The sequence below is a fragment of the Anthonomus grandis genome, chromosome 13 (genome assembly GCF_022605725.1).
Source record: "Anthonomus grandis grandis chromosome 13, icAntGran1.3, whole genome shotgun sequence".
NCBI classification, from domain to species: domain Eukaryota; kingdom Metazoa; phylum Arthropoda; class Insecta; order Coleoptera; family Curculionidae; genus Anthonomus; species Anthonomus grandis.
The window spans coordinates 2,028,767-2,054,974 of record NC_065558.1 but is presented as its reverse complement, the minus strand read 5'-3'; the positions used below and the strand labels follow the sequence as shown (position 1 = coordinate 2,054,974).

The 26,208-nt window shown below is 29.3% G+C and overlaps 1 protein-coding gene across 3 annotated transcripts in view; it reads left to right on the top strand.

The window, feature by feature from the left end:
• The window catches only part of LOC126743757 (LIM domain transcription factor LMO4-A), a 211,263-nt gene that overhangs the window by 69,643 nt on the left and 115,412 nt on the right, over window positions 1–26,208 (top strand). The gene's annotated exons all lie outside the window — the stretch shown is intronic.

The following is a 26,208-nucleotide window of genomic DNA, read 5'->3' as shown; positions in this document are numbered from 1 at the left end:
ATATTTATGCTAAGTGTAGCACTAAAACATCATAGGTGTTCAAAGAAGCTATGACTGGCATAACTTTTAAAGGTATAGTGCACACTTTATCAAAAATGTGTTTGTTATTGAGCAAAAATTACTTAATAATAAATGTGCTATATATGCGTGATTTTTCAAAAGTCTTCATATTTAAATCAGATATTGACCTTCAAGCTTGTATGAGAAAGAAGCTTTTTTTCCAATAGGCATAACACTCAAATTTGATATTTTCCCACTTAAGTTAATCCTTTTAAGTTAGAAATTAAAGTCAAAAGAAAAATGCCTCTAACTACCTGATTGGAATAGAATGGAATAGTTGAAGCTTACTCCTTTTATACTAATTTTACCTTTCAGGCAATTTCCTAGCATAATCTTTTTTGCACACATTTATTATTGATAACTCTTGTTAGGTATATTGATTTATTTAGTCTTACACTATTTTTTTTTCATTGACTAAATGGTGATAATGGCAAACATGATGTGAAATTGAGGCACCTAAACATGAACTTTTTTTCCCCTTTTTTTTGTGTTTAAATCATGTTAAAGTGCTCATTATTAATGCAGAGTTAAATTTTTTAATGTGATACTATAACATGTTTTTTTTAATTTTCTATACAAGTAACCTTTATTTGGCATAAAGCATAATAAAGGTATAATGCATTTTTGTGCAAGAAACTGCTTTTTGACAATGTAACACTTAAACGTTTTACATTAAAATTAAACGTCAAAGTTTATTTAGATAAAAATTATTTGTTGGCATCATTTTAGGCCCTTGTTTTGGCAAAAAAGAATTTTTTTAAATGTCCAAATTATAAGATATACTAAAATAATTGCTCCTTAATTATTGTTGACAATAAAGTGAAAAATATCACTTTATTCCTATCCTTTTTAATTTTTAGATTGAGATAAACATAAATGAAAATTCGATTTTTCCGCCTTTTTCTATATCATCATTTTATTTTTTAAATAGTGTTTGGTAGGTCTGGAAATAGTGTTTTTTCCCTTAATGTGTCTAATTATACCCGAAAAATATAATTTTATTCCCATCATCTTCTAATTTTTAGACTGAGATAGGGATATATGTATAAATGAGAATTTGATTTTTCCACCTATTTTCTATATCACCGTTTCATTTTTTAAATAGTGTTTGGTACGTCTAAACATAGTGTTTTTCTCTCTTAGGGCCGGTTGTATAAACACTTTGAACTGTAGTTTATTGTTGAACTGCAGTTCAAAGTAAAAAAGTTGTTGTATCAATAATATTTGACACTGATCTAAGTTCAAATTCGAAGTTCAAGTGAACGCCCACTTGCCGCCGTTCAAGAAGCCGAACTTTCGTTCAAGTGATTTTCAACATGCCTGGGTCTGCTCATGACGCAAATATATTTAGGAACTCAACAGTACGAGCTCGATTTGAAAATGGTGATTTTGGCGAAAATTTATTAGTAGGTGATAGTGGATATGGTAACAAACCATACCTGATAACCCAACCACTCCTGTAGAACATTTATTCAACGAAGCACAAATAAGAACGAGAAACCCAATAGAGAGATGCTTTGGTGTATTAAAACGTCGATTCCCAATATTAGCATTAGCAATTAAATTAAATGTGCAAAAAGTGGAAGGAATAGTTGTCTCATGTGCAGTGCTTCATAATATTGCATGCATGTTGAGAGATGACGTTCCCCTTGTAAATGAAGAAATTGAAACGGCTCCCTATACCTGTGGTACAACCAGGTTGAGAATATAGTTGAGAGAATATGTTGAGAATATAGCCCTAAATAATGTGGTTCGGCAAGCTTTGATAACTGAGTATTTTCAGCCTTTGTTAGATAATGTAGCACATGAGTAGAACTCAAAATTGCAATAAAAAATACGGTTTTTATTACTTTGACACCCACCACCCTCCACAAAATCATTTTTAATTTTGCATTTCCACGCATAAAATTAACAAGAATTGGTTAAATTTTAAAAACATTTTTTTTATTTTACAAATACATATTTTTAAATTTTAAAAACAGACATCATTTATTTTCAGATAGCAGCTGATCTTTTTTCAGTTGAAGGATCTCCAGCTCTAGTTCAGCTTTCTTAGCTTGAATAAGAATTCTTTCATCACTCTCCTTTGTTTCTAGTGCCATTTGATGTTTGTGGCGTTCCTTCATCATTTTTACTCTCAAAAGATGTTCTTTTTCAAGGTATTCTATCTCCTTGGAGACTAATTCAGCCTTATTTGCAGCCGAGGAAATAATTTTATTTGACAAAACATTTTTATTTTCTTAAAATTAAAATAATTTGAAATATAATAATTATAATAAAATTTACCCTTATTAGCACAAGCCTTCTTCAAAATGGTTTTCAATGGCTTCGATTTTGGAGTGCGAAGCTTTTCTCGGGTTATTTTGTTCCAGTTGGTAGGTAAAGCAGCTAAAATAAGAATAGTCAGAATAGAAGAAAGTATCATCTAAACATATTGTTTATTAATACTAATAATTGAAACATAAGTATAGGGATAGCGTTTACCTATACCTGACAATAAACTATCTTCCTCATTAGAATGTTTGCCATCTTCCTCCATTTGCTCTATGTCTTCATTAGGTAACTCTATTGGAAAAAAAATCATTGATAGACGCTATTCATTAAAAACAACGATAAAGTCTTACCTGAATCAGAAATATTAAAACGAGATCCCTCAGGAGTTTCCATCTGCATGTTGCCATATTCTGAAACAAATACAACTTTTAATTGAATTATTATTAATTTTTCTAAAACTTACTACTATCTCCATCAAATTCTGAATCAAAGCCTGTCATCTGAGTACCTATAATTTCTTTAACTTGTTTGTCGATATCGTCAATTATCTTAGGTTTTACAGGCCCTCCTCCAGTTCCTCGTAGGTATGTTTTTTCATCAGCAACCTTTTTTTTTGATTTTCATACTAGCCACGAAGAACTTTTGCATCTCTGAAAGGCTCTCCATAAATGCTATTAAATTCATTTGATAGACGCTCCCAAGCTTTCTGCTTTAAGTCCTTGTTCATTTTGTCAGTCATTCGACATTCAATTGTGCCCTTATATTTTAGTACAAGGCTCATTAATATGCCAACCTCCTTTTTACTGAAATTAACAGTTCTTTTCTTACAAGGATCCATTTATAAAATATTCCACCACCAAACAAGAATCTACAAAAACTAAACACTGTACCCAATAAAATAAAAGCAATACCTACTACAATAAAATTCGAAAGTATTTAACGGCTTGCAAAAATATCAATTTGTACTTACCTATAGGTATATAAAATCAAGTTTAATTAGTAGTAGCAGCCACACCAAGTAGAAAATACACTTTTTATAAACTTTTACTGCTTTTACTTTTTTTTAACTAAATATTTGTAGTGCCAACCTAAACTAACCTCAGTTCAGCTGAACTAAAGTTCAGTTTACATTGAACAACAGAATATCGAATGAACGCAGTTCACATTTTGATCGGCGTTCCGTTGAACCTAAGATCAAAATTGATTTATACAACCGGCCCTCAGTGTGTCTACTTATACCCGAAAAATTTCATTTTATTCCCATCCTCTTCTAATTTTTAGACTGAGATAGGGATATATAAATGAGAACTCGATTTTTGCACCTATTTTCTATAAATATCATCGTTCATTTTCTAAATAGTGTTTGGATCGTCTGGAAATAGCGTTTTTCTCTCTTAATGTGTCTAACTAAACCCGAAAAATTTCATTTTATTCCCATCATCTTTTAATTTTTAGACTGAGATAGAGATATATAAATGAGAATTCGATTTTTCCACCTATTTTCTATATCATCGTTCATTTTTTACGTCTTGAAATAGTATTTTTCTCTCTTAATAAGTCTAAGTATACCCGAAAAACTTTATTTTAATCCCATCATTTTCTAATTTTTAGACTGAGATAGGGATATATAAATTAGGGATATATAAAGGGATGTGAGCAAATTTTGCTGACACGGTCACGTCACGGTCATATTGAAAATGACGGTCACGTCATTTATTTTTTATCAATTAAAATCTTACTGTCACAAAAATATCCTGTGCCTATTTATTTTTGTTGTGTTTTGTTTTTTAAACATCAAGAAAATAAGTAGAATTAACAGTATTGTATATAAATACTTTAATACTCCAAATAAGCCAGGACAGAAATTGAAAATTTTGTAAAAAACAGGTTGCACACCATGCAACTAGAATGGGGTTACATGTGAAATGTGCCCTGACAATGTTAAAGTAATGTTAAAAAGTGAACTAAAGCTGAATGAGTCAGAAAAATCAAACTAGAGGAAACTGGATGTGTCGGTGGCTGAATCAGCAGAACAGCAAGCAGAGTTAGAGGAGGTAAGGAACAGTTCATCGGCATCTAAAGTCCAGAGATTGGGTAGTCGTAGTCAATGTAGCTCAATCAGTACCCTAAGCACTCTAAGCAGTTTTATTGACAACATTAAACCCGACGATCAAGATGAAATTTGGTTGATGCTAGCAAAGACAATTTATGCTACAGGTCTGCCCTTAAATATAACAGAAAATATATATTGAATAGACCTTTTTAAAAAAATCAGATCGTCCTTGACGTTGCCTTCACGTTTTGTTTTATCAAATTCGCTTTTAAATGCTGTATTTAATCAATAAGTTGCAATCGAAGTGATAGATAATTTAACAAATGCTAAAGTCCTGGGCATTCAATGCGATGCATGGACAAACATAAGGAATGAGAGCATAATTAATTTTCTTAAAACCACACCCCAACTTGTTTTTTACAAATCATTGTCTACTATAGAAAGTAGACATACAGGTGAGTCCAGGGCAGATCAAATAGAAATGGTATACAATGAGGTGGGAATTAACAAAATAATCGGCTTTTGCTCAGACAATGCCGCTAATATGAAGAAATCTTGGGATTTGCTACAAAGTAGATATCCAGACAAACCAATTTCATTTTACGGTTGCGCAGCAAATACACTTAATTTATTGGTTACTGATATAATGAAATTAAAGACCACAGAAACTCTTCTTAATGCCTCGAAGTCCATAATAAAGGCAATAAAAAATAAATCGGTTTTAACTTCTGCATTTAAAAGAATTTCAAAGGAAAAGCAAAAAGGTGAATCCTGCATCCTTAAACTTCCAGCAGCAACAAGATGGGCTTCCATAGTTACAAGTTTTGAGAGCCTACAGAAAAACAAAAGCACTCTTCAAGCAATGGCAATCACAGAAGTGTATCAGACATTGCTTGAAAAAAGGAATAAACATGATATTCTTGTTGATATATTCTGGACGAAAATCGAACATTTTTTTACTTTATTACCATCAATAAAGAAATGGATTTTTCGTTTTAAGTCAGACAAGTGCAACATTAGTGAAGTAACTGTTGCATTTTATGAAATTGCTATTGTTTTTGAAAACCAATTGTCTACCTCGCCCTTATTGAAGCTGGAGGAAAAAAAGTAACAGAAAGTCTACTCAAAAGGCAACAGATGTGCCTTAGAGAAATACACTTTGCTGCAAACATTTTGGATCATCGATATAAAGGTAATTTTTTTTGATACTTAAACAAAACTTAATAACATTAAATAACATTTTACATTTGATATACTGGAAAGGTATTTGTACTGAAATGCCACTTCGACATGTGGCAGAAGCTGTACTTGGCATGCCAGCTACTTCAGCAGCTATACTGAGAGAACTTTCAGTTCTTATGGATTTATACATTCTAAAACTAGGAATCGTCTAGGAAAACAAAAAGAGCTGGTATGCTAACTTATATACATCACAATCTAAAACTATTTCCTCATAAAACCGAGCAAAGATATAAGTTTCGGATTAGGATTAGTTGACAAGGAAAGACATGTCAGACATGTGTATTCTAGATAGAACAAAATCGTTTAGGTATGAACATTAATATTTTTATTTTAAGAAATATAGAAAAAACAGTCACCAAAAAAACAGAACCGTCTGGAACGTCAAAATCACTATTACCCTCTACCTCCACCTCTAAAACCTTACTTGATAACGGAAATGAACATGTAAGCTGTACCAGTGACCAAGAAGGTAGTACCACTGACAAAAGCATTAGTCTTATTGAAGAGCTGGAAGGTATACTTTCCAAATCTCAAAATGAACTTGATATTAGCTTCAGTGATATCTATAATTATGAGACTGAAGAAGAAGAAGAAGAAAATTACGAATTTTAGTTAAATCCAGTTTTATTACTTTTATTACCTACCTTTATAAGCATTTAGTTTGAATTTACATATTTATGTTATTTTTTAATAATACAACTTTGTTTTATTTATAAATATTTTTTATTATGAGAATTTATGTTTTGTTTTACGTTGTATTATATTTTTTTGTTTAAAATGTGTGTTTTTATTGCTATAAGAAGTACCTAGTCTGATATTGAAAATCAGAAAATATAAATGACCATAAATGACAAAAATGACCAATAAATGACCGTCATTTTACATCCCTAGATATATATATATAATGATTTTCTATGTCATCATTTTATTTTCAAAAAAGTGCTTGGATCTTCTGCAAATAGTGTTTTTCTCCCGTAATGTGTGTAATTTTTACCAAAAAAACATCATTTTACTCTCATCCTCTTCTAATTTTAAAACTTAGATAGGGATTCAAAATAATCATCCATTACTCTCAAAGAGACTTAAGTATATGACCAAAGGAGGGAAAAAAGTAAACTCAAGGTCCAAGTCTCATAAATAAGCGTCTATTAAAGGTTACGCCGCATTAGGGCATCATCAGACCTAAATAAAATTTTCAAAATTAAATGATACCGAACAGAATGCTAATTAACAGAAAAGACATACCTATCAAAATACAAAAACCACACACTGACTCACACTAACATAAATAAAAAAATTAAAATAAAATACGTTTACACCATCGTGTATCGTTATTGACTAAAATATGAAATTTAAAACGCCAAATATTACATCCAATACATATTGTCTTAAAAGGAATAAAAACAAATACAATAATGAAAGGACAAAAAATATTAAAAAAAAATTTTCAAAAAATGTTTTGATTTAATGGGGATCGAACCAGAGACCATTGGATCCACTTCGGACTTCGCATACCCGAAAAAGTAACATCATTTTATCATAATAAACCATCCTTTTTCCACTTCTTTTAAACAGTTACAGTCAATCTACTTATTCAGTGAATTAATTCAACTGCATTGAATAATTTTTCCAAGAGTTTTTATTTGTTTCTTTCTTCTTCTTGTTCTTTAATATTTTATTTAGTCTCACTTTGACATCGTTTTTTTATTGTAACAAAGAACATATTTTCAAGACTAATTATGATATTAAATAAGCAATAAATCTGCAAAATAATTGAAAAGAAAAACATATGTGAAGTCAAAAAAAATTATTCTATAAAACATGAACTTAATATGCATTCAAAAAAACTGAAATTTCTAAGTTCACGTCATAACCCAAATTCAACCACCAGGTCAGGTAGTAAATCCAATTCCAGGGAGTTAAAAGCGGTCCACCTGGGTTATAAGTTCTCTTTTATATTGCATCAGGTAGACGACCCACACGATATCCTTCTTCTCTTCATCTCATTTATTCCTTTGTATTAAAATGAAACGGCCGAAAGTGCATTTATGCCTGGTTTTATGAAGATTTATGATGGTTGGGACCCTCGAGGGTTCCCGAGAGGTAGAAAACGTACGAATATTTTTGAACCAAGTAAGCAAGATAATATTCCAGTTTTACTTACTTACTAATTCTGTGTTTAACTGATTTAAAATCCTTAATAGCTGAAATCTCTCGTATTATATAGCCTCTTAAAATAGGATTAGCACTCGCCTTGCTATATAGGAAACCAATAACCCGTAAAAGCCCGGCCATTTTAAATTATCTCTCGTAGGGTAATTAAGGATTTCACTTTATGTACCTTCGGTTAGTTAGGTCTTAAGTTGTATATTATCTTTGTAACGAGAGCGGGAAATGTGGATTTTTTTAATTGGAAGTAATGGCCAAGCAAGGAACCGAACTAATTAGATTTCGGGAGGGAGAAAAAGTGCAAAAACGGGACGGTGGAAGCGGATTTTGAGCCAATATAGATCAAAATTATCGGATTAGGGTGTTTTCTGCGAGTTCTTTTAGTGGCTGAACATACAAATTTTAACTTAGGATGCTTTGGTAATTCAGTTAGAGCTCTCTATATGATTTTTAGGAAAATCAGGGTGTAAATTTAATTTGGGTGAAATGTAGAAGGCTTGGCTGAAAATGGATAAAATTATGAGCTACAGGTAAATTTTATAGCTTTAGCTTATAAGTGAAGATAAGAGCCGTTTTTTTTGTTTTGTATCTTAAAATGATTCAAACAAAAAACTCATTTTGCTTATTCATACTGAAATCAACGATTCGGTATTTAAATGATAAATCGTTTAGTCCCTATCAGTTTCTATGAATTTCATTCAGTTTTCGTGAATAACATAATTTCTACATTCTTTTTGGCAGAATAATGCAAATTTAATGTACAACATAATGTAGAAACAATAAATAGTTCTCAAAAAGTTGCATCTATGTTAATGAGCCTCAATGAGCCAGAGCAATGTGTTACTATTTAAACTCAGTTTCATCTTTTTTACTTTTTAACTGTCTCGATTATTTATTTACAGATGCCATGACTATGAATTATAATTCTCAAATTATTGACATTTACCAAGACTAGAACTATGGCGTCAAATTCCTTTGCAGCTGACACATCTCTTAAAATAAAATGATGTAAATGCCTTGACTGATTTGCAAAATATGGTTTTGCATCTTTTGGAATAATTTTAAATTTTATTCCAGACATTTGAGGAAGTTTTTTTTTATTTCAACGTATTTTTTTAATATCTTTTAGTCATTGGATGTCATTTATGAAGGTATGAAAGAGTTATTTGAAGTGCAATGAATAGCAGAAAATTATTATTCAATGTCCTAAGATGTCCTTTCAGCCATCGTTATTTCGACTTAGTTTGGACCAATATGTCTGGGTCATTGGGTTTCACTTGTTCAAATTTCAAAACCCTAATTAAGAATGCCAATTTCTTACGAATGTCTATTTTAAAAGCTAATTTACCTTGGATTCGTAGACGTTTTACGAGATAATAATTTCCCTTAAGTTTAAGCAATGTGTCACTACTTTAGGGAATTGAAATTGGATTTAGGCATCTTACCTTACTCCCTAGCCATTGACCTGGAAACGTTAGATCCAAATATTAAGGAACAGTTACTGGAAAATGTGATAAAGCGAATGAAATATTGAATTGCATGATCATTCTCAATGATAATCAGCAATGCTACAACCTTTTGTGTCCATCCTTCTCTACTTACATCAATTCATGGTATCTCTCCATCTCATATGAGGTCCTCGCATCACTCCAGAGTCAGGTTAACGGTGTACATTACTCATTTAACTAAACGTTTTATAATAATTACAGACACTTTTTAGGTATTAAATTTCTAGGTGAAAAGAAGACGTGATCAATTAGACGGTTAGCAAAAATGGCCATGTCAATTTTTTCTGATCTTATCTCTATTTTTTTGCCGATGACACATCACTGCAGTTGGTGAAAATGACGTAAAGAAGTCTTAGAAATTTTGAAAGAATTTTGTAGTACTTCCTGGCTGTTGAGCTCATTATACTGTGGAAACTATTTGAGTGATTCGTTTTACAGATGATACATCTCTGATTATTGCGAAATAAGATAAATGCCATGAGGAATCCTTATCAATAGTCCTTATGGTAACAAATTTCAATTTTTAAGAGTTTTAAAGTAATTTCTTACTACTTCCAGGCAGTAGTTAATAGTTCTTAAGGTTTTAAGAAAAAAAAATAATTTGAGAAAAGGTAATTTTTTCTTCTTAAAATTTGAGAAATTGTCCATAATTAAAGAATTAGATCAGATACATTTTTAAAAATGTATACACATATTCCCTGGATAATTTGGTGGGACACCTATTTAAGGGTTTTTCAAAATTTATACACAAATTTGAGAAAAAAAATATTTTTGAACAAAAATATTTTTTTCTTCTTAAAATTTGAGAAATTTTCCATAACTTAAAAATTAAATCAAGTACAATTTTGAAAATTTGTACACCAACTCTCTGGACAATTTGGTGGGATACCTATTTAAGCGTTTTTCAAAATCTGTACAAAAATTTGAGAAAAAAAATATTTTTGAACAAAAATAATTATTTTTCTTAAAATTTGAATACTTGCCCATAAGTCAAAAAATTGATCAGATACAGTTTTGAAAATTTGTACCGATATACCCTGGACAATTTGATTGGACACCTATTTAAGCGTTTTTCAAAAGTTTTTTAAGGTTTTGAGAAAAAAAAAATTATTTTGAGCAAAAGGTAATTTTCTCAAAAGATTGAGAAATTTTCAATAATTAAAGAATTACATTAGATACATTTTTGAAAATTTATACACATATTCTGGACACGTATTTCAAATTGCCCAGGGAGTTAGTGTACAAATTTTCAAAAATGTATTTAATCTAATTCTTTATTATGGACAATTTTTCAAATTTTAAGAAGAAAACACTATTTTTGGTCAAAAATATTTTTTTCTCAAATTTGTGTATAAATCTTAAAAAAATCCTTAAATAGGTGTGCCACTAAATTATCCAGGGAATATGTGTATAAATTTTTCAAAAATGTATCGGATCTAATTCTTTAATTATGGACAATTTCTCAAATTTTAAGAAAAAAAAAATTACCTTTTCACAAAATCATTTTTTTTTCTAAAAATTAAAAAAAAAACGCATAAATAGGTGTCTAATCAAATTGTCCAGGGTATATGGGTACAAATTTTTAAAATTGTATCTGATCAATTTTTTGAGTTACGGACAAGTACTCAAATTTTAAGAAAAATAATTATTTTTGTTCCAAAAAAAAATTTGATGAAAAAATGTTGAACAAAAATATTTTTTTTGTTTAAATTTGAGTACTTGTCCATAAGTCAAAAAATTGATCAGATACAATTTTGAAAATTTGCGCACAAATTCTCTGAACAATTTTATGGGATACCTATTTAAGCGTTTTTCAAAATTAGTACAAAAATTTGAGAAAAAAAATATTTTTGAACAAAAATAATTTTTTTTTCTTAAAATTTGAGTACTTGTCAAAAAATTCATCAGATACAATTTTGAAAATTTGTACCCATATGTCCTGGACAATTTCATTGGACACCTATTTAAGGTTTTTAGAAAAAAAAAATTATTTTGAGAAAAGGTAATTTTTTCTTGTTAAAATTTGAGAAATTGTCCATAATTAAAGAATTAGATCAGATATAATTTTGAACATTTATACACTAATTCTCTGGATAATTTGGTCGGACACCTATTTAAGCGTTTTTCAAAATTTGTACAAAATTTAAAAAAAAAAATCATTTTTTAACAAAAATGATTTTTAAAAAAAAAATTTTTGATCAATAATAATTTTTTTTCTTAAAATTTGAGAAATTGTCCATAACTCAAGAAAATTATCAGATACAATTTTGAAAATTTGTACCTATGTACCCTGAACAATTTGATTGGATACCTATTTAAGCGCGTTTTTCAATATTTTTAGAAAATAAAATATTTTCAGATATGGTAATTTTTTTTTGTTAAAATTAAAAAATTGTCCATAACTTAAAAATTAGACCAGAGAGAATTTTGAAAATTTCTACACTTATTCCTTGGTCAATTTCATTGACACCTATTTTAGCGTTTTTTTTTAAATTCTTACAAAAATTTGAGAAAAAAAATACTTTCGAACAAAAATGATTTTTTTTCTTAATATTTTAGTAGTAAGAAAAATAATTTTATTTTTATAATATTTGAGAAATTGTTTATATCTCAAAAATTAGGTCAGAAATAATTTTGAAAATTGGTACTCTAACTCTCTAGACAATTTGGTTGTATACCTATTTAAACGTTTTTAAAAATCCATACAAAATTTTGGAAAAAAATTTTGTAAAATTTGTAAATTTTTTTTTTTTTTAAATTTGATAAACTGTTCATAAGTGAAAAAGCTGATCAGATACAATTTTCAAAATTTGTACCCATATTCTGTGGACAATTTGGTTGGACACCTATTTAAAGAAACAAAATGACGTAAATACCATTGAAAGTCAATTATCCGTGAAGTTTTCAAATTAACTTTCATTATTTGAATTTCATTTTAAATAAATTGGAAAATGTGAGTTGAAACAAATCCCAAAAAAATTAAAACAACTTCATTTTAAGTATTCTAATATATATCTCCTAAAAAGTAAAAGGACTTTAACTGTATAGAAGAAATATTATAGAACTTTTACTAGTTAGAAACAAAAATAAAAATTAGTATGGAAATAAGAAATTACGTTAATTGCTTAAAAAATTACTTGGAACACCTTGAAAAGAATGATAATAGGTTTATGTTACTATCTTATATGAGTATATTAAGCTATATGGAAAAATAGGTACAAGACAAAAGTATAAAAAGTATATCAATTTTAAACCCCAATATTTAGCATCCTATTAAAAATTCAAAAAAAACAACACTACATTACATCCATAACTTATTTCAGGGAAAAGTAGGTTATTAACACTTTCTATTTTTAAAATCCTCGCCATAAGATTTATTACAAACTCTTTAGGTTTATTTATAGCAAAACAGCCTTAATACATGCCCATTCAAATAATATCTACCTGAGAAGCGGCTTTATTTACTTTACAAAATTCGTGCATTCAAAACGTATAAGAATTCCATTGTCGAATACCAGACTTTGGGGGTCGCACTCCAGCTGTGCCCGATCGAACATCCCAGATAAAGATGAAAAATTATTAATAAGACACAGAGACAGGAATTCTTCCTTCAGTTTAACTATAGTGAAAGAGGTTCATAATGTCTTAAATATTAAATTAAAAGCACTTGGTTCTGATGGGGTAAACTCTGTTGTTGAGTCTTGGAAGGTGTCTATATTGTCTCTAAATAACCTAATGAAAATTGTTGGATTGTTCATAGGCGTTTGACACGATAAATCAACAGTTGCTATATAATAAACTTCATTACTACCGATTTGAACAAAAATCAATAAACTTAGTTAAATCCTATTTTCCTTGAGTATTGCTTTATTATCTTCATGCTACTTATTTATTGACTGTGATGGTGTTCCTAATGATATTTTTGGTTTGTTTTATCTATAACTAAACTTCGCTTAATGTCTAAATCAGTTTAAAAATAGCGTAGAATTATTACGACTTCAGTACTGCGTAATCTCCCACAAATACACCCCTGTACAAAAATTCCCGTTTTAACCGTCGCTCCGGCCTGCCCCCCACCCCTAACGAAGACCGAACCCTTAATGCAACAGTAGTGATCGTAATGCAATATAGCTTATAAAGCTTCCAGCTATATATATATATATATATCTATATGTATATAAGGGAGGGAGAGTAATGTATGGTAATTTATTGCCTTTAATATTCAGAATTTATCAATTTACTTGAATGGCACAATGGGCACTTTTATTCGGGACACGGGATATGAGTTTAAAACTATTTTAGGGACGAGTTATGGCGCGCCAGTGTTTATGAAACCAGAAGGGGATGAGGGGTTGATTTATTGGCGTCTAATTTGTTTCGAAAAATCAATGGGAGCAGGGTACGTGGAAACAAAGTGTTCGCTTATAGTTCGGTCATAGAGGTTCTATCCATCAGAATTGTCAATATAACACTGTTTTCATAGTCTCAGTTTTTTAGACTACATTTTGAGATTTGTTTTCAACTTGGGAGATCGATATCTTTACATTAGGCTTATCTTCATCTGCATATATCCGAGATTTGGCAACGAAAGAATGTAATCTGAGTCTTTCTTTAATCAGTCTTCTAATTTTTTGATTGAAGTCCATCTACTAATTTTCCATTCTTGATCTTGGGAGATTTTCTATTATTTCTATGAAAAAAATTGTTAGAGCTTTGCAGCAGTGAGTGGAATCTATAAAGTCGATTGCCAGTCATGTAAACGATATTTTCAATTTGCCCAATAATGACTTTAGAATGCCACAAATAAAACAGTAAAACAATTCTCCATCCTGTTCTGAGTTTCATTCAACATTAACAGATTATTGAGCTTTTACAGTAACCAAAGATTGAGAATAAATTGTTTATATATGACCTACTTTAGCTACTTCGTTTGCAGATGATGCAACTCTGATTAATGTAACTATACAACACAGTAAAGCTATGATAGTATTTGTGCTATGAAAATGTATATTCGAAGCGGTCTTAGTTATTTCTTTTGCAGACGACTTATTGCAAATATTCAGGATGAGATAAAACAATGACTACTTCTTGAAAAATGATCTCTACAGCAACAGAATCTTCTTGAGAACCAATATGACTTTCATATTTTCGTCTAGGTTTATCAATTTGTACCATATTTCTTAGTTTTCATCTATGTTTTTAGTCTGTATCTCTAAGTCCAGGCTTTTAAGTTCATAACCTCATCTTCTTGTCATTCTCTATATGGAGAAACATTTTTTGTGAAAAGGAATACTTGACAATCTTCGTTTATCTTTCATAAGGAATTATCCAATCCTTTATTTTGGAAGATAAAATTGTTCATCTCAGGCTTTTACCCCATATCAAGTCTACTGTTCTTATATCAACATCCAGGTTTTGCAGTATCCATATTAGGAGCAACGTTTTTTAACGTCAGCCTTCAACTTAATGACCATATTGCTTAGTATCCATTAGTTCTATTCCATATGTTCTATAAGTTTAATATTTCACCTCAGGCTTCATCTTCACGGTTAAATTTCCTACTTAAAAGACGGTTCGCTTGTTAAATATCAAATTTTGTTGTATTGACCTTCTATCTTAATTGTACCATATGATCCCTTAAAAAATACTTTAATGATTCTTATAAATTTGATATATTGGTATATTCCAAGTTGTTCTAGTGCTTACTATAATTTTTTTTAAAGATACTATCATATGCCTGTTTAAAGTCTATGAACAGATTGCGGAAATCTATGGGAGGTTTCTTGAATATGTCCAGGTTTTTAGGATCGAATGCAGTTTTTTCGTGATGCAGTGATTAATGTTTTATTCCTTCCAGGCAGTCGAAGGAAAGCTGGATTTTGACTGTTTGATTGGGATCTTCAGATTTTGCTAACGCCGGTTTTCCTATTTTCGATCATTATGGAGAGACGTGCTAAAAATCCGGTTCGAAGGACCAAAATTGTTTTTTTTTCTTAAAAATTCGAGGGTTTTTTCGTCCTTTTTCCAGTCAATAAAAATAACTGGAATTTTTATTCCAGGCAGTCAAAATCTAATTGTCTTTGACTGGAAAAGTGAAGAAGTCAGAATTATGTGTTTCTTAAATTCTTGATCTAATAAATGCCAAATGCATACGGTTCAAAGGACCAAAATAGGTTAGATTTAAGATGCGATAAGCAGTTTTTTATTTCTTTAAGGCAGTTAAAGAAGCGCTCAATTTCGACTGATAGTTTTCCTACTTTGGATCAATTCAGTTTATGGAGAAACGCCTTAGAAATTCCGGTTCGAAGGACCAAAATTGTTTTTTTTCTTAAAAATTCGGGAGTAATTTCGTCCTTTTCCCAGTCAGTTAAAATAACTGGAACTTTTGTTCCAGGCAGTCAAAATCTAATTGTTCTTTGACTGGAAAAGTAAAGAAGTCAAAATTATGTGTTTCTTAAATTCTTGATCAAATAAATGCCAAACGCATTCGGTTCAAAGGACCAAAATAGCTTATATTTAAGATGCGATAAGCAATTTTTTATTTCTTTAAGGCAGTTAAAGAAAAGCTCAATTTCGACTGATAGTTTGCCTACTTTGAATCAATTTAGTTCATGGAGAAACGCCTTAGAAATTCCGGTTCGAAGGACCAAAATAGTTTTTTTTCTTAAAAATTCGGGGTAATTTCGTCCTTTTTCCAGTCAATTAAAATAACTGGAATTTTTATTCCAGGCAGTCAAAATCCAATTGTCTTTGACTGGAAAAGTGAAGAAGTCAGAATTATGTGTTTCCTAAATTCTTGATCAAGTAAATGCTAAACGCATTCGGTTCAAAGGACCAAAACACATTTATGATGCGATAAGCAATTTTTTATTTATCTAAGGCAGTTAAAGGAAAACTCAATTTCGACTGATAGTTTTCCGACTTTGGATCAATTCAGTTTATGGAGAGACGCCTTAGAAATTCCGGTTCGAAGGACCAAAATAGTTTTTTTCCTTAAAAATTCGGGTTAATTTCGTCCTTTTTCCAGTCAATTAAAATAACTGGAATTTTTATTCCAGGCAGTCAAAATCTTAATTGTCTTTGACTGGAAAAGTGAAGAAGTCAGAATTATGTGTTTCCTAAATTCTTGATCAAATAAATGCCAAACGTATTCGGTTCAAAGGACCAAGATAACTCAGAATAACACATGTAACATGTGGTTCGAGCGGTTCGAAGGACCAAAATAATTTTTTTTTTTGCGTTTACTGATCTACGAATAGATTATGAAACTCTCCTTTGATTTCCCAGCATTTCTTTAGTAGTTAGTGTTTAGATCTCAACTGCCTGTAAGAAATAAATCATGATTCTGCTGTTTCTATATGAGCCTTAGTCTGTAAGTCAAAAGCATTAACCATAAGGCTTCCTTTCCAGCTTTCCCAGATTCTGGAAGCTCTATATTTTGATGCCAGTACTTCTGCGGTCAATTAACCCAATTGTTTCCAGAGTTCTCATTCTCGACATTGGGAGGCCAAACAAATTTAGGATTGCTTGTACAGAATCAAAAAACTTAACTTTTTAATTAGTTTTAAACAACTGTTTTTTAGCGTCAATCTTTAACTATATCTTCAAATTTCTGGGTACTGATCCTGGAAGCTTGACAGCCTTCTTTAGTGTCCATTTTCAGATTTTTTGACTTGAAAGTTTAATACGTTAGGCTTCACCTTCACCTTCAGATTTTCTGCTTAAACGATCTCTATATTTTCACCTTCCTTACACCTTGAAAGTCAGATGCATTAACCTATAGGTTCCATTTTTAGCTTTATTGGGATGAAACAGTTAGTTCTAAATCCCAATACAGATTTCCTTAAATTTCCATAAAGTAAATCCCAAAAGAAAACTCTTCTTCTTAAATATCAACTGTATAATAATGCTTATGACAAAAGCAGTTCTGGTAACGACATTCTTATTATAGAAAGTGATGATGATGATGATGCCGATGATTCATAAAACCTTCTTAACGCAACAGTCAGCGAAACACAACACGATCATGGGAAACATTTTAAGAACAGTCGAATCTTTTGTTCGAACTTATAAACAATATTTTTATCTCAGTTCGGTTTAATTGATTTCCAGGTCGGGCGTATTAATTAAATCAAAAGCGTAAATTAAGCAATCGATTATTTATATGAAACGTTTACTACGCTGTTTACTAATCCATTAATTGGGGGTCTTATCTGCTTAATGGACTTTTAAAAGTTTTTTTTTTGTATTAGAATATTGATAGAGTTTAGGCGTCTTCTTTAATGTAATAATTATTATACTAAATTATTTAATGAATGGATTTTTATCATGAGATTTTAGAAAGCCAACAATGCCATAATTTTCTTTGGACAGTAAGTAATTTGATGATTTTTTTTGAAAATTTCCATAATTTAGCAACACTGTTCTATACGATCAATGGCCAGGCCAATGAGAGCACTTCTAAGGTCATTTAACAAGACAAAGATTCGAAAACTTTGGATCTTACGACTTGATGTCAAGCTTAGGAAAAACGTTGCAATATGACAACTCTGCTCTATGATCTCTTTGAAGCTTTCCTGCGTGTCTGGATGAGGCAGAAATGTTTTAAGAATTCCAGGCAGTTCTTCTGAAATTTCTTTTATGACACTACCTTAACTGCCTGAAAATAATATACTATCTCGAATGCAATGTTGTCAAACTTACAATTTAATCTTCTCAGGTTTTACAAATTTAAAATGACAACGAGTTTACTACTTATAATTTTATAAAGAAATTATTGGTTTAAAGTTTATATTAAAACTAATTGTTTAGGTTATGAAAGACGTTTCAAACTGGCAACTCTGGTACGGTTTATTGTAATGCAGCGTTGCCATATTAAACGTAAATTATGAAAAGTTGTAAAAAGAAGTGAATGATGAAAAAAGTGAGAATTTAATAAATACGAGCTATAATTTGAAAAAATAACTATAATTTTTTGATACATATACAGGAATTTGAGAAAAATAGAATAATATCTGGAGGTTAATATTTTTCTAACATGTGGTAAATTTTTCATAAGTCAAAAAAATAGAGCATATAGACCTTTGAGATTTTGTAAATAAATTATATAAATAAATTCACAAAAAGTCCATAACTCAAGAACCAGAGCAGATACACTTCTAGAAGTTTACATATAAATTATATGAATAATTTCATTAGACACGTGTTTCAACGTTCCTCAATAAATATACAGGGTATTGGGAAAAATGGAGTTATACAAAAAAATTATATTTTTTTCTAAACTGTTATATATTGCCTATAACTTAAAACCTAAAGCAGATAGACTTTTGGTGTTTTGTACAAAAATTATATAAATAAATTCACAAAAAGTTCATAATTTAAGAACCAGAGCAGATTGACTTGTAAATATTTATATAAGAATTATATAAATAAATCTATTAGACGCGTATTTCAGCGTTTCTTAACAAATATACAGGGTATTCGAAAAAATGGAATTATATGTAAAAAAGTATTTTTTTAAACTGCGATAAACTGCCTATAACTCAAAAAACTCACAAATTCGAGCAAGTAGACGTTTGAAATTTTGTACAAAAATTATATAAATTAATTTAGAAAAAGTCCATAATTCAAGAATTCAATCAATCAAGAGCAGATACACTTCTCAATATTTATATATAAATTATATGAATAAATCCATTATAAATATAGATACGTATTTCAACATTTTTTAATAGATATACAGGTTGAATAAATGGAATTATATTGCTCTGAAAAACTAGAGCAGGTAGACCTTTGACAATTTGTATACATCTAAATTATATAAATAAATTTAAAGTAACTCAAGAACCAGAACAGATACACTTCTAAAAATGTATATAAAAATTATATGACTAAATCCATTAGACACGTATTTTAGCATTTCCTAATAATTGTATAGAATGTTAGGAAAAATGGAGTAACAATGAAACATGAAGTAGAATATTGGAGTAAGAGGATCATTTTTTCTAAACTGTCATAAATTTCCTATAGCTTAAAAAACTCAAAAAATAGAGCAGATCGACCTGTGATATTTTGTATATAAATTAGTCCATAACTCATGGACCAGAGCAGATACACTTCTGAAAATTTATATACAAATTATATGAATAAATCCATTATACAGGCATTTCAACGTTTTTTAGGAGATATACAGGGTTGAAAGAACTCGTCCATTATCTCAAAGAGACCTCAGTCTCTAAACATCTTTTAATATGCCACGAAGGTGCATGTTTCGCTAATAAAGCATCGACAGACATTATAGCTAGATGACCTGCTAAGTACTGCTTAAGATCTTACTGCTATAAGGTCTGATGATGCTTTATTAGCGAAACATGCACCTTCGTGGCATATAAAAAGATGTTTTGAGACTGAGACTTGGAGTTTTTCCTTTTTTTTTTCTCCGATATACAGGGTGTTAAGATAAATGGAATTATATGTAGAAGATAAAGTGCCTATAGCTCAAAAACCTGAAAAACTAGAGCAGGTAGACCTTTGATAATTTATAGTTATATAAATAAATTCACAATAAAGCCATAGGTCAAGAACTAGAACAGATACACTTCTAAAAACTTATATCTAAATTCTATGAATGAATTCATTAGACACGTATTTTAGCGTTCTTTATTAAATATACAGTGTGTCGAGAAAAATTATTTACGTTTTCTTTAGGTTTAGTATATTGCTGTGCCTCTCCTTCAATTTTCCCTAAAGTTTATTACTTTTTTTTTTAAATATTTATTCCTACCTATTTTATTTTTCTTATATTTTCATGCAATTACATCTTTAAATACTCTGACATTTTAATTTAGGAAAAACTGTCAAGGATAATGTTTAAAAACTCCTCAACATGTTTTTTTAATCAATCGGAATGCAGCGTTGTCAAATTTTACTGAAGAAAAATAATGCTTAATTTTACGAACCATACTTCAGCATTGTAACCCGGTTTAGTAATCCCATTAGTTTTGTAAGTTTTATTTATATAAAGTAATAAATAAATAAGTCCTTAAAAATATATGATTACGCCATAAATTTTATTAAGGACAAACTATAGTCATTTTTAAGAAAAAATCTCCGACATGGCAACTCTGCTTAGTGAACAAATGCCAAGGCGAAAACTAGTACGACGTTGTCAATTTGTACGTTTTATCTTCTAACCTAAGTCTTTTTTTTTAATTTGCCTCCCATTTCTTTGTTTTAATTTAGCAATCTTGCCAACTTATTAAATATAAATTTGAAAGGCCAAAAGTATTTATAAAAAAGAATATAAAATTACTCTCATGTGGGGATTTGAACTCTAGCTATCCACTTAAAGCCTCTTTGCTATTAGTGATTAAAATAATTTTGAAAGTTTATTACTTTTTTTGTAATATTTATTCCTGCTTATTTTATTTTTCTTATATTTTCATGCAGTTACATTTTTAATTTTTCTGACATTTTTATTTAGGAAAAACTGTTAAGGATAATGTTTAAAAACTCCTCAACTTGGCAACATTAAAATTCAATAAATACAGACATGTTTTTTTAATCAATCGGAACGCAGCGTTGTCAAATTTTACTGAAGAAAAATAATGCTTAATTTTACGAACCATATTCCAACATTGCAACCCCGTTTAGTGATCTCATTAGTTTTGTAAGTTTTATTTATATAAAGTAATAAATAAATAAGTCCTTAAAAATATACGATTACGCCATAAATTTTATTAAGGACAAACTATAGTCATTTTTAGGAAAAAATCCCCGACATGGCAACTCTGCTTAGTGAACAAATGCCAAGGCGAAAACTAGTACGACGTTGTCAATTTGTACGTTTTATTCTTCTAACCTAAGTCTTTTTTTTTAATTTGCCTCCCATTTCTTTGTTTTAATTTAGCAATCTTGCCAACTTATTAAATATAAATTTGAAAGGCCAAAAGTATTTATAAAAAAGAATATAAAATTACTCTCATGTGGGGATTTGAACTTGAGCCATCCAGTTTATCCCAAAGAAGCTTTTCTTTGCTATTAATGATTATTATAATTTTGAAATAAAAAATAAAAATAAATAAGTTGAAAAAAAATCCTTTTTCAAAAAGAGTCAAAAATAATAGCAAATTTCCAAAATAAATGATGGAAAATTGGCTTTTCTTAAATTTCCTTAAATATCCTTAAAATTTCTTGTTTCCCTAAAGTTCTTTCAGTTTTATTAAAATTCCTTAGGAGGTTTATTTGCTTTTGTTTCCTGATTTTCCTGTATTTCTTTAATGCTTCCCATATCTTACTAAGGTAATTAATATAGATTTTGATAATATATTAGAAAAGTCACTCTTGTAATAATCTTGCTGAGAAAAACACTTGATTTTGACCCAATTTCCAACTTTCCTCTTCTACGGTTTGCACTAAAATTGATCGTCATAAACTCACTCGATACAATTCCGCGTAATAATTCAAAGATAACGCAACAAATAACTAAAATTAGAATCGTTAATTTTTATTACCGATGATCGTCGCGCATAAAATTCCACATCAAGGCCAATTATACTTTGTAATTATCATTAAAAAAAAAAAAAAATTGTCTGATTGATGCGGGGCCCATACAATCTAATTTTACGTTCATAAGCCCTTTAAAAGACAGATAAAGGGCCTTCCCTTTATTATTTAAATGAATATCACCGTATACCGACGCCTTCGTTTCTTTCTTTTTTTTTTTTGTTCTTTTAACTTTTAATTAAAGGCGGTTGTCTGCCATTTATTTAATGCAGAGTTGCCCGACCGGTTATGGAAGCCTTTCGAGTCGAGGGTTTTCGTTTTCTCTCTCTCTGTTCGGTTGGTTTTTCTCCTTCTAGACGTGGTTGAGTACAGGAAGTACGGCATACCGCATATTGGTATTTTTGGTTGAATGAAGATTATTTAAGGCGGGTATACGTTGTATTCAGATGCTGCTATTTATAAATATAGCAGATGTAGTTCTAAGGGAACTAACGCTCTAAGATCTCCTGAGTGAGTGTTGTGATAGTAGGATGAAGGAAAAAAATTATGGACTGCAAGAGTATAAATAAAATCCAAGAAAGCTCGACAAAATTAAAGAAACTCAAGAGAAACTAAAGAAAATATTACTCCTAAGAACTTTTTTCAAGCTTTAGTCAAGAAATTCTATTGGATCTTGGATTTCTGTGGTTAAGTAGGTTTTTTAGAAAGTGTCCTACTGTTTAAAGGCCAAAAAAATTATCTTAGATTTGCTTGCATTTGAGGTTAACCTTTTTGGGTTTTCTGGTGTGGTATTTTCAGATGTGCATTTCTTAACACAAAATCCAAAAAACCCACTTTCTTGACAATTCTTGACATTTCCTAGCAATGTCTACAAAAATTGCTCTTCTTGCTAGAAAATTGATCAAATCAAAGGGTAATTAAAAAAAAAAAAAGTGTTTTAGGATTAATGAAGCTTTCTGTCTTGGCTTTGATTCCCTAATTTTATTTTAAATTTTTTTTTAGTTTTGTTAAGTGTCCTAAGGTTTTCTTGAATTTTCTGTAATATCCTTGGATATGCTTATGTAACCTTGAATTTTCTTTACTTCCTTAAAAATTCTTGAGCAATCATTACGTTTTCTTATATATTCAACGGTTTTCTGATATTTTCTTGAATTTGTTATTTTTCTTGTATTTACTTTAATTTTCTTTAGTTGGGTTTTACTTCCATCAATTTTACCTAAATTTGCTTGTCTTTCTATTTACCATTTAATATTTCGCTTTGATTTCTTGCATTTTCCTTAGGTTTTGGAGTTTGCTTATATTTCTTTAAAATTTTCTTAACCTTCCTTGCGTTTTCTTTAGTTTCCTTGCGCTTACTTTTATACCCTTAAATTGTCTTATATTTTCTTGAGATTTCTCAAACATTCATTAAGACTCCTTACCTTTTCCTGCTTTCTTCTCAGATTTTCTCACCTTTTCTTGCGTTTATTTTAATTTTCTTGGTTTTGCTTCCATTTTCGTCGATTTTATTAAACTTGCTTATGATACCTTAAATTTTTCAATATTTCGCTATAATTTCTTATTTATTCCTTAAGTTTGAATTTTGAATGTTTTTTTTTCAAACTTCTTAAACTCCAATTCTTCAATTTCCTCGAGATTGTTTTTATTTTTGTAAATTTTCGTTTATTTCATTTAATGAGAATTTTATTAGAATTAATTTAATTGAATTTAATTATTTATTTTATTTAGTCGTTTTTTGATACTCTATGTATTTTTACTTTTCCTTAATTTTCTTGATTATGCTTCTATTACCCTAGAGTATCTTATATATTCCTTCACATTTGTTGGAGTTTTCTTGTTCTTCCTTAGGTTTCCTTAGATTTTCTTATATTTCCTTCACATTTCTTCGACTTTTCTTAAATGTCTTTACATTTCCTTACCTTAGTTATTCCTTAAGTTTATATTAATTTTCTCGGGATTGCTTTTATTTCTATAAATGTTCTATTAAGTTGCCTATATTTACAGGGATTTTTTAATGTTTTTTGAACTTTCCAAACTTTCTTGCGTTTTCTTCAATTTTTTTTAAATTCTTTTAATTTTTGTAATTTTCTTGGTTTTTCTTTAATTCTTTTTATCTGTTTTTGCCTTTTCCTCAATTCTCTTGGGTATGCTTCTATTTCCTTGGATTTTCTTTTATTTCTTTCACATATTTTAGACTTTCATTGATTTTCGTTAGATTACCTTACCTTTTCTTTGAGATTTATTGGACTTCTTTTAAGATACCTTACTTTTCCTTTCAATTTCCTCAATTCATTATTTTTACTTTTATTTCCTCAGATTTTCTTTTATTTCCTTCACATTTCTTAGACTTTTCTTAAGCGTCCTTAGATTTCTTTACTTTTCTTGAGTTTATTTTAATTTTCTTGGCTTTGGTTCTATTTATATGGACTTTAATAAATTTAATAATATCCTTTACTTAGCATAATAGCTACATACAAAAAACTAGTACCAAAAAAGTATATAAAATATACAAAATGCATAAGGCTGCAAGAAGAAAAAAAATACAAAAACCTTGAGAAGCACGAAAAACTAAACATTAAAAAGTGATAAAAGCTAACCTAGATTAAAAATGGTAAAGGTAAAAAAGTTTAAAGTTGTAAATACAATTCCAAGATTAAAATTAAAATTAATTGCTAATATAAAGTGGTAAAGATAAAATTGTGGGCTTAAAATGAAAGTTAAAATTTTACATATACAATGGTTACAAAATATTACAACAACAACAATTCGTAAATTTGCATAACTATGCTACCAGACAGCGAGGGGATTTTGTACTAATGGGGAGACATACTTCAGACAGAATGACAAATACCATTCTCCATAAAGGCCTCAAATATTTTAACGAATTGCCAATACATTTAAAGAACAGTGAAAGCCTAGTCACATTTAGAAAAACATTAAAAAGATATATATATTCCATCCCAAGAAATTAAATTATATTATATTGTATAGGTATAAGGTATAAATGTTTTATTTTGGTTGTATTGCTTTGTGTTTTATTATTTTATCTTTACTCTTTTAATATAGTTTAAGGTTTTATATTTTCAATTTTAAATTTTTTAGGCTCTAGATTAGGTTTTAAATTTTTTATATTTACATATTTTTATTTTTTTTTTTATCTTAGTTAAGGTCTTAAATTTTATTGTTTCAAATTTATGATAGTTTTAAGTTTTATATATATATATTTTAAATTATCTGTTGTCATTTGTTGGTATAATTTATACTTATACCTATAATACCTATTTGTTAGTTTACTATATGCCATTTAAATTTTCCTTTTTATTTTTAGTTATATTCTAAAATTTTCTTTCTTTGTAATTTTTTGTAGCATGATGCTAAATAAAGAAACATTATTATTAATTTCTTAATATTTTGCTACGATTTATATTCCTTAAGTTTGCTTATATTTCCATGGATTTTTTTATATTTGTTTAAACTTTCTTCAAACTGTCTTGCGTTTTCTTCAATTTCTTTTAGATTGTTTTTACTATTGTAAATTTTCTTGGTCTTTTCTTGATACTCTTTAATTGTTCTTGCTTTTTCCTCAATTTTCTTGGGTATGCTTCTTTGTTCCTAGATTTTCTTATATTTCCTTCACATTTGTTGTACTTTCCTTGATTTTCCTTAGGTTACCTTAACTTTTCTTTAAGATTTTTTGGACTTTCCTTAAGATTCCTTACTTTTCTCTGTATTTTTTTTAATTTCCTAGGGTTCACCTTGATTTCCTTATACTTCCTTCGCATTTCATGGACTTTTCTTAAGCGTCCTTCGATTTCCTTACTATACCTTACGTTTCTTTTAATTTTATTGAATTTGCTTTTATTTTCATGGATTTTCTTGAATTTACATATATTTTTTATACTTCCTTGATATTCTTTGAACTTTCCGTAAGCCTCTTAGATTTATATGCGTTTTTCTTAAATTTGGGTATCTTTTCTTAGACTTTTTAATATTTCATTGGGATTTCTTAAATTTCCCTTAAGTTTTGGGGTATTATCTTATCCTTATCTTTCTTCCAACTTTCCCAGACGTTCCCTAAGCTTCCTTATTTTTTCTTGCATTTTCTTTAATTTTTTTTAGTACGCTTTAATTTCCTTACCTTTCCCTCCTATTTTTCGCCCTTCCTTAAGGCGATTTTTTTAAATTTTCTTGAAACTTCATGCGTTTTCTTTAAGTTCCTTACTTTTCCTCCTATATTTTCTTTAATTTGCTTCAATTTTTTTCATTTTTCTCATATTTCCCCAAAATGTCTTAAATTCTCCTAAAGCGTCTTCTTGGTTTTTGGTGTTTCGTACAAGTTTCTTAAGTTCTGTTAACATTTTTAGGACTATCCTAAAGCTTTCTTGGATTTTTTGTTAA